The sequence below is a fragment of the Anas acuta genome, chromosome 1, assembly GCF_963932015.1.
Source record: "Anas acuta chromosome 1, bAnaAcu1.1, whole genome shotgun sequence".
Taxonomy (NCBI): domain Eukaryota; kingdom Metazoa; phylum Chordata; class Aves; order Anseriformes; family Anatidae; genus Anas; species Anas acuta.
In genome coordinates this window covers 43,594,740-43,605,303 of record NC_088979.1, presented here as the reverse complement: position 1 = coordinate 43,605,303, position 10,564 = coordinate 43,594,740, and the positions used below count along the sequence as shown (strand labels likewise).

Sequence of the window (10,564 nt, the reverse complement as noted above, 5' to 3'; positions counted from 1 at the left end):
CATGGATTCCTATTTGGTTGCTTTTCTTTTCTTTTCTTTTCTTTTCTTTTCTTTTCTTTTCTTTTCTTTTCTTTTCTTTTCTTTTCTTTTCTTTTCTTTTCTTTTCTTTTCTTTTCTTTTCTTTTCTTTTCTTTTCTTTTCTTTTCTTTTCTTTTCTTCTTCTCTTCTCTTCTCTTCTCTTCTCTTCTCTTCTCTTCTCTTCTCTTCTCTTCTCTTCTCTTCTCTTCTCTTCTCTTCTCTTCTCTTCTCTTCTCTTCTCTTCTCTTCTCTTCTCTTCTCTTCTCTTCTCTTCTCTTTTCCATGGTTACTGTTTCATTTGAAAAACAAAATCTAATTTGATTTCAAAATGGTGGAACACTTTCTTGAAAGCATATATACAGTTGTTAAAGAGACTGTTTCATATCACTGTAATACCTGACATACAAGTACTGCAATGAACTTATCACATTGTTATAATCAGAGACACTGAAAAACAACTGCATGTTTCAGCAGAAACTCAATAAAAATCACACTTTGATTATTTTCTACATTTCATTCCATATTAGTAGCAAACCAAAAGAAATAATTTTTTTTCCTTTCTTTTTTTTTTTTTTATGCAAAGATACAGATAGAAAGTTAATGTGCTGAATCAATCAAAAATGAAAGAAAACAAGTCAGTGTGTACTTGCAATTTTACTTTGCTACAGTAGCTGACAACATAATCACACTGACAACAGTTCTAACAGTCTGCAGATTTCTGGAAATTAAGTATATATTCATTTTTCACTTCAAAATAATTAATAATCTGATCTTATTTGTGCTTTGGTTTAAGCCATGCAGCTCCTCTGAACACTCCAAAACAGCAAAATAAATTCTTCTTTCTCTTCACTATCTCAGCAAATTTAATAGGGTTTCATATTAAAGTTACTGCCTTAAGGGTATCAGATTGCTCATTCACCAAAAAAGCATCTCATGTCCTCAGCTGAAAATCTTATTAAACATAATGAAGTAGCAATCAATCCCTTTATGATGTACAGAGCTATTTTTCACCAAAGGAAAAAAAAAAAAAAAAAAGCAACCTACCCTTCAGTGTCGTGCCAAATAATACATATGGCTGTTACTTAACAATTTCCTTTTTCATACAATTAGAAGAATTATGTCAGAAGAAACCTCTGAAAACCACCTTGTCCAAACTCCTTCTCAAAGTAGGTTTGACTTCAGTTAGATCAAGTTGCTCAGGACTTTGTCCAATGTGTTTCCAAAATCTTCAAGGACAGCGTATCCACAGCCTCTTTGACCAACTCTCTTCTGTACTTGGCCACCTTCACCATGAAAAATTTTCTGTGACCATTGCTTCTTGTCCTCTCATTGTGCCTCCTTAAGAAGTCTGACTCCATCTGTATTTAACTCCCCTAGAGACAGTGAAGACTGCAGAGATACCCCAAACTTAGCCTTCCTCCTGAGAGTCATAGACTTTGCAGACATTTCAGGTGATTTAGCTCCCTAACCACTGTAGTGACCCTCCACTAGACTGTCTTCAGATTATCCTTTCCTATATAGGACAGAGGGTAGCAAAAGTAGACACAGCTCCAGACATGGCCTCACAACTGCCATGCAGAGGATAATAATCACTTTCTTTGACCTACTGTTTATGCTTTTGCCAGGGTAGCCCAGCATGTTTAGCCTTTATTGTCATAAATGCATGATGCTGACTCATGTTCATCTTGCTGTCCTCCAGGACCCTGGGTTCCTCTGTACTATGGGACACTGCTGCATGAGATTGTTCTGCTCCACATTCAGGGCTCGACATCAGTCTTTACTGAACATGATAAGGTTCTTCTCAGCCCATTCTTCCAGCTTTTCAAGGTTCCTACAAATGGCAGATGTTCTCACCAGCCCTTCATCACAATTTTGTGATCCATGAACTTGTTGAGGGTACGTTCACTCCTATAGTCCAGACTGGTGATGAAAACACTAAACAGTTTTGAGCCCTATATTAACCCCCAAGGAATACTATACTTCTTATGCTACCACTTAGATTTTAACCACTGTCTGGTAGTGCTTTGAGCCCAATGGTCTAGCTAGTTTTTCACACAGGTACTCCATCTACCCCTCCAGTCTGTAATTTGGCTACAAGGTTACCATGGGACACTATTTCAAGGGGCTTGGAAAGCCAAGATGAATGACATGCTCTACTCTCCCTTTGTCTACACAGCTACTCTTTTATTACAGAAAACAACCAGGCCAGTCAGACATTATTTGTACTAGGAAAATCTACGTTGACTGCTTCCTGAACAATTTTTTGTTCTTTTGCATGGAAATAGCTTCCATGAAGACTGTCCCCATAATTGTCACAGTGACTGAGTTGAGGCTGACCCTCCTGTCATTACTGTCCTGTTTTTTACTCTTTTCCTGAAGGTGGACAGACTTCAGAAAGCCCCTCTGATTGCCAAACACTTTGAAGAACATTATAAATGGGCCTCACAGTAATATTGACAAAACCTGAGTTTCAACCTGTCCATCTCCAGGGAGTTGTTTGTGTTCAGTTTGCTCAGTCTTCCACCATGGCTAACCATACAGACTAACTAAGAATTAATTTCCAGAACAAAGGCAAATAAAACACTGAGTATCTCCACCTTTGTCATGTTCCTCATACACCCCATTCAGTACTAGACCTCAATTTCCATGTTTTTCCTCTGTTGCTGAAGTATCAGTCGGACCTTTCTAGTTGTGCATCACATTCTCAGCTGCAGCTGAGATTTGACTTTCCTTGTATCATCCTCGTCTGCCTGGTCAGCTTAGCCAGGAGGTACCCTTTCACTTTGGCTGGTCTTCTGCTCAACTGGCTGCACATCAGGATGGAGTGCTCTTGTGCTTTGAGAAGGTTGTTCTTGAAGATCAACCAGCAATCCTTGGCCCCTTTAAGCTCTATGGCAGCCTCCCATGACTATCAGTTTCCAGAACAAACCAAGGTTCACTCTCTTGTAGTCCATGGTCATTATTTTGATAGCTGTTTTCCTCATGTTCTTCAGCTCTATTATCTCATGGTCACTACAACCAAGGCTACCATCGCTTTTCACATCCCCAGCAAGCTCCTTCCTATTCATGAGTAACTGATCTAGCAGAGCACCTCTCTCAGCCAGTGTATCCAGCAACTTGGTCACAAAATTATCTGTAGAACTTTCTTGACTTGTTTCTGACACTTATCTCTCCTCCTGACAACAGAGATCTAGAGAACCCCGAAGGCATAGGGTCACACTAATTTGTTCACCTCTACTTTGTCTAGTTCAATCAAATCTGAAATTGTCTTTAGCCATTTCTGTGCAACAGAATCAGATACAGAGCATCGACTTTCCTCATATGAATTCTTTAGGTTGTATGTTTACTTGTAATGTCAGTTTGGGAGGTATGTTTCAGCTCAATCAAAAATTGTGTTTGATGCAATAATTCCTGGAACTGAAAGTCTGCATTATATGGTGTTAATGGGAAATCAAATGAGGTGAATAGAATGATCCCTTGAAGCCTTAGAAATCAATTACTTAGAGGACATGGAGAAATTATTTATTTAAAATAAGAATCATATTAGCCTTCCAGCAGTATTCAAGCCAAAACTCAAGTGACATAGAAAAACATTATTTCTTCTCTTTAATATCAGAACTGCTTTATCCTTGCCAAAATCTAAAGAAAGGCCATCAATCTTTCAAGAAAAAATATTGTTCTTGTTTCACATATTTCTGGTGCAAATGAAAGCAATCAGTAGAAACCTCACAGAAAGATTCACAATTGTTCTCAGGCAACCCCCTGCACTGTTGAGTGCTTGTCCTAACTCTGTTATAGATTTAAAGAAAGCAGAAATTAAGCAAATATAGTTTTCCTACTAGCACTATCCAATATGACACATTCCCAATTAAGCTAAGTGGCTAGAGCAGTGTGGTCATACAGACCCCACTACAACACACCCACTTACCTGTACGGCTGTTTTGCATCCAGAGGCATTTTATTGTTTTAGGATTTGGCATTTTGACTAATATCATTAAGCTATGGAATTTTGCAGATGCAGCTTTGATTAAAGTATAAAGGCTATCCCCATTTCCATTTCTTCTTCACTGTGTGCTTTCATAATGGCTATTTTTTCTCTTTTCAGAAAAAAAAAAAAAAAAAAAAAAAAAGTTGTTAGACACTAGTTTATTCCCTTGCTAAATTTAATGGGCTTCAGCAATAGTCTGTTTGAAACTGAAACTTCAGCTCAACTGCAGCATCCTTCATCTAACAACATAATCAGAAATGTGCTGCTTTAATGTTCTGTTGATACTGGAAAAATTAGAATAATGACCTTTGTGCTAATTAGTTAACCCAGAGAAGCTACTGAGATGGAGAATGTGAAACTTTGCAGGGCACTGGGTTACATATTCTACCGATACCTTATGTTAATTTTGGGCTCAAATAAATATTGTTGCTGTACATGTTAGTAGCCTTCTAATTCCTTCATTTTAGTCAGGGCAAGTATATATTTCCTCTCAATCACTTTTGCTTTTTCTTTTTTTTCTTAAGTTCAGGTGAACTAGAGCATCAGAAATCGATCAATTGTACATGGTGCTGTGCGATTCTCTATGCTATTTTCTGCTGAGACTTATGTCCTCTTTCTGTCTAATCTTCTTTCTGAAGATACTCTTGTGACACATTCCCTTTTTATTTCTGATAATATAAAGAGTTAAGACGTTATCCATGTCATTACAATAAAAAACCTCCTCATAAACATGCAAATTGTATCTTTTCGATATGCAAATTGTGCCTTTTCAGGTACCTCCACAGTGTATCTGCCTGAACTATAACAATAAAATTGCAGCACACAGCACAGTAAATATGATTGTCAGATCCTATACTCGCAGACCCTATCCTTATAATGAAATGCCCAGAATCTAAATTTTGTTCTTGGACAAGTCACTGGTTCTTTAAGCCCCTTTAGAGGTGACCATTTCACTCAGAGACCATATTATTTTAAAGTTATTACTTGAAATGTTATTTGGCAGTGAAGTTAACAGAGAGATTGTCAGGTAAGACTGATGCTGTCAGCCTGAAAGCACAGTCATGCAGCTGGTACTGTGCAGAACTGCATGAGCTTCCACTGCAACTGGACCTGTCAATCTGTCACATTATTAAAGATCTTAGGGGTTGGTGACTGCAAATGTACCAAAGGTTTCCTAGCAGGTAATGGTGCAAAGATAAAAACCTGTCTCATGTTTCCATCACTGAGCAGCCAAGGGCAACAAAGTTAGTTTTAAAGCTTACTTATCCTCATGTTTTCATCACTTTTTTTCAGATTATTTCTTGACAGAAGTTGCCCAAAAGTGCTCTTTGACCTCTTGTTGCCTCAGAAAATGCATGTATTACATAATCAATAATCAGGTCCTTCATCTGCCTCTTTTGTTTAAGAAAAGGCTGGAAAAGAGAAGAACCTTACCGCTTTATTAAGAAGTGGGAAAACATATTTTTTTCTTGGTTCTCAGAACCAAGAATGCATCAGAGTTGCATTCTGTCTCATTTTTGAAAGAGGTTTTCTACCCATAGCCTTGGAGACGGTCCTTCACTGAAAATAAGCCCTAGAAACTTTGTAAATCACAGAGCTCTGTGGATGACTTGCAATAAATAGTGGGAAGATCAAAGGAGGATTAGAGGCTAGCTGTGAAGAATATGGGCAAGAATGACAAAAGGAAAGGCTCTGTGTTAACTCAGTTATGTTCCCACAATGAAAAAAAATAAAGAAAGAAAACCCTTAACTTTTATTTATTTATTTTTTGATTCATTGCTGAATAGAAGAGTTCCTTGTATACCTGTGTTGCTTTTGTCCTGTTGACCTACATACCAGACAGGAAGAGATTCCCACAGAGCATTTCATGCTAGTGGATAAGTTGGTTATATGTCCTAAACTTGGAGGATAGGCTGCAGGAATTGTAAACAGTCTGTTAAATATAGCAACATCTTAAGATTTAGAACAATACACACATAAAAACAAAGTAGTAAATGAGACTTTCTCCATGATTATTATTTCCTTCCTTGACTATTCCTCTTTTTGTCTTACAGAGCTTGGTCTGTTCTAGCTTCCTCTCAGGCACAATTTGCCAAGGTGAAATAATGAGCAGCAACTTTGTTCTTCAGAATAATGAGCACTGACCAGCATTCTCCCTTCTTTTCTTGTCATCAGAATTAGATAAATGCCCACTTTAAGATCATCTTTACCTTTTAATCTACACTTTTATAGCTGTGTTTTTCAGGAGTTGATTCACAGTAAAATGGGTTTGAACTTAGACCCGAGTACTATGAGATGTGCTGTCATGCATTGCTATTCAATTTAGATGACTAACACATTGTATTTTGTCCACTGCATTATCAGTGCATGGTGACAGTCCCCAGCTATGTGCAGACAGATTATGTGCTATGACCCTTTCTGCTCAAACCAGGGTACCAAGGTCTAATAAATCATGATTGTAGGCAGTCTAGGAACAGCGATTAGGGTAAGCACCAACTATTAATAATGTGTGTCCCCTTATCAGCTGTACTAGGGAAAATACTGGAGCACACTGAAGCTCCCACATGGCCCCCGTGACTAGGCTTCCTTTCTGAGGAAAAAGGGGGAAAAAGAAGAGAAAGAGGAAGAGAAAAAGGGCACAGATCTGTGATCAGGAAATACACCCACAGCTGGGAACAGGAATTTCTCACAGGCCAACTAATATAAACAAAATTCTTATGAGGCCTGATGTAAGCACATGTTATACCTGACTGAACACTCCTCCATGGGATTGTGTTGTACTTTCTGCATAACGAATATCAACTTTCACTCACAAATATGTTAACAAGGCAGCATTTGTAACCATTCTTAGCAAAAAGGGAAGCTTAAACACAGTGAATTTAAGTGACTCCTAGACACTGAACCCCTTGTTGCCAAGATCAAATGTAATAGACCAGTGGGATAACTGGGACTTGAAAGCAGTCATGAAATGATGAGTTTGCAGAAATTAATCATCATTTTCTCTTTGACTTCAGCAACTGAGCAGTCAGGATTTCAGCTCAAACCTTTGACTGCCAGACTGCTGCTTTGAATCACAATGGAGCCCCTTTCATCTGGTGGTGGTGGAGAGATCTCTAAAACATTTTTTTTTTCATGGCGATGGCAACTAAGAGAGGAAACTAGAAACTCAGAAAAAAAAAAAAAAAGAAAAAAAAAAGAAAAAAAAACATGATCAAATGCCGTGTTTGAAATATATTGATGTATGCCAAGAAATCCCACTGAAGCTCATACAAGCTTTAATCCTTTTCACTACACATAGATCTTGCAACCCGTAAAATGCAATTGGTAGTAAATGTAAACTCCGTCTGATGTCAGTAAGACTATTTAGGGGGATAAGTACTGTCAAATGCAGTTAAGCCTGATTCTACCATAATAAGAACATAAAATTGGCCAAACTGACTAATACCAGAGATCCATTCAGCTCAACAGCCTGTCATGAAAAGTGGCTTGTAACTGATGCTTAGGAAAAAAGGCATGCATAGGGTAAAGGTTCCCCTGATACTTCCCATACAGCTCTGACAGTGTACTTTCTACATCAGAGATTGCATCCAAATGATTGTCTTTAACAGATGCTGAAGGATGTGAACCCATTTTGGCCTCCACAATATCCTGTGACAACGAATTACACAGTTTAATTATTTATAATGTGAAAATAAACCCTCTGGAGAGAAAGCAATCGTTTAAGTGAACTGTGAGGCAACTTGCTCAGTCAGACATTCTGTGGATCGAGTTGCAATGCCAGGGCCATAGCAAATACCCCAGACAGTGCTACCCAGAGCAAAAGATACACATTAGCAACGATCTATTTCCACTTGCTATTCTGAGCTCACTGAAGTGTGATGGGTATCACCTCTTGCATATACCAATAGGACCTGCTCCACGGGGAGGAGTACAGAGAGGCATCTCACGGAAAGATTTCAGCCCACAACTGTGATTATGCCACTAAAATTTACAGCAACTTCAAGCACGCTGCTCAGCAAATCATTCTACCAGGCATCTCAAGAAAATTATGTGAGGATCTCTTCAGTTTGGCAAACAGGGATATCACCATGAAAACTGACCTGGAAGAGTAATGGAAAATGCTGCCCACTTTCTTTATTACAGGTTTGAGTGAAATTATTATAGCTTAAAGTAGATGCATTTTCTCATAGATGGTCCAGAAAATAAAAAGTGATAGAATATTTGGGCTTCTTTGTATCCTGGCAGCCATATAAAAGCTTTATAAAAGAGCAAAAGTTATTTTAATCTCCTTATTGCCCCTCACAGAATAGGAGGGGCAATCTTAGGAGATAGTAGTCTTAGGAAGCTATCAAATGGAGAAAAAATAAAAAAATAAAACCCACTTAAAAACACCCTATGTCAGATGGTAAATGTTTCTTTAACTCACTTTTCAGTTCTTGCTACATGACTCAGATTCAGAATCCTACAGATGTTTTCCCTGTGACATCAATGTAAGGTGCCTAACAACTCTATATACTCTTGCTGGAAAAAAAAAAAAAATCACACAAAAACAAAACTGTAACTTTGGAAAGAGCAGGGAAGCAAATTTGTGACTATTAGCTGAATTAGAATGACACTAGGAACTTATAAAGAATCATTTTGATCTTTGCACGGTACTGGGAGTTGATGCTAATTTGTCAGGCAACAAGAATTTAATTTAGTCAGTCAAGTTGATTGGGATGACAAATTGTGCAGGTTGACTCTGTACATATTAATCCCTTGTGTTTGTCATCCGTCCTTTAAAAGTTTTCTTTGTGAACTTTGATGGAACTCCATTCTTTGACACAGGCCAGAAATAACATCTCTTTTCCCAATGACAGATACATCTGAAGTCTGGACCTGTCAGTAAAGAAAATAACAGTTTTTGGGCTAAGAATTAGTGTGCTTCAAACCATCTCCCCAAATTGTTCCACTGCCATGTGCCATTCAGTGAATATCTACAAGCATTTGTTTTAAACTAAAGAAAACATTACTATGAAGAAATCCATTGTTCTCTTGCTTCCTCTTCAGCTGCAGTTTCCAGAATACTGAGCTTGAAAACTAATAAAAAACAAAGAAAACAAGAAAAAAAAATCAGAGATGCAAACTATGCTGTAATTTGAAGAAGCAATGAAGACAAAAAAAATAAAAATAAAATAAAGTAACTCCCTTTTTCTTGCAAGGCATCTTGAAACCTGAAGGATCTAACTCTCACCCAGGAGCACATACATTAGTATACAGAAGCTGCTGCAGACAGAATGTATATATTGGCAGATGTCATGTCAGAAACCGAAAAGAAAGGCATGGGAATCAGGGACTGCAAAGAATAAATTGTTTAAGAGGCTCTTATAAAGAGGTGCTACAGAATGGATATTTGTTGGGATGTGTTTCTGAGCTGGCTGTATAAAATCCTAGGGTTCCTGGCTGACATTGCTTGAGATGGCTGGTCTAATCTATCAGCTTGCTACTGACAAGTTGGCTGCCCCCATAAAAAAGGGGGTTGAGGGAGTCAGAGCAGGGCTCAACTTTCTCTCCTGCTGCTGCCTTGCCTGTCAGACTGATTGTCAAGCACAGGTCATCCATTTTACGCTTGGGGCTATGTTGTGTAGCATGGCAGAACCTGAAGCAAAGCTTTGCAGTTGCAACCCCAATGATTTAGGCAAAGGGGAGAAAGGAAAAGGGAAACAAGAGGGGTGAGGCAAGCAGAAGATAGCACTGACAATGAAGCTCTGCTTGCAATGTAGTTTAAATTCTTTACTTTGGTACTGGGTATTGCTTTGCTTCTTAATGGCTTGCTTTGCCGCCTGCAGGTCTGACTGCTCTGCTCTGAAGTCTCCACTTGTATGTATATCTGAGACAGTTCAGAATTTGTTTAATCATTTGTAGCTCCCTAGTTGTTTGTAAGAAGGCCACAGCAATGTCAAAATGACTGAAATACACAGACCAAACAATCTACCCAAACCAATTAAATGTGACCATACGACCCCCAGCTAGCAAGCACAGAGATTTACATTTTAAATTCATACTTACTTCTGTAACAACAATAAATATCAACTCTTACCAACTTCAGCCCCAAACATTCATCAGGGACAAAATAATCCATGGAGATGAAGAGCTTCTCTCACATTCTGAAGAAGTTTAACACACAAACACAGCAATCTTCCAAATGCTTGTGGCAAAGCTGTACAATTTACGCAACCCCTGGAAAAGTACTGGATTCCAGAAGCCACAGCAATGTCTCATGTACTTGAATGTATCTTAGCAATTGGGTATTTTTACACATAATGTGTGTCTCTGTGAGGGCAAGGTTCTTTTGCAAATCAACAAAACTTCTTGTGCAAGTTCTGGAGCTAGCTATCTGTATCCTTAAAAATTCTTCCCTCACATTACCTCACCTTTTTTCTTTCATCCAGAAAAGGTGAGGTGCACACACAGCAGGAAATATAAGATCGAAAGGTTTACTCAGAGCTGTATGGATATTCCTTCAAGTCCTCTCTCTCATTCAGGGCCACTCCACAGTTCTGCAAATTCTGCACATTA

General features: G+C 38.3%; 1 long non-coding RNA gene across 1 annotated transcript; it reads right to left on the bottom strand.

The window, feature by feature from the left end:
• Window positions 1-1,499: 1,499 nt before the first annotated feature.
• LOC137853749 (uncharacterized) lies at window positions 1,500-10,358 on the bottom strand. The gene is made up of 3 exons (XR_011094694.1): window positions 10,086-10,358; window positions 9,019-9,085; window positions 1,500-8,884 (listed from the first exon to the last, which is right to left on the bottom strand). It is a non-coding gene; the product is annotated as an uncharacterized lncRNA (long non-coding RNA).
• Between the last annotated feature and the right edge of the window lie 206 nt (window positions 10,359-10,564).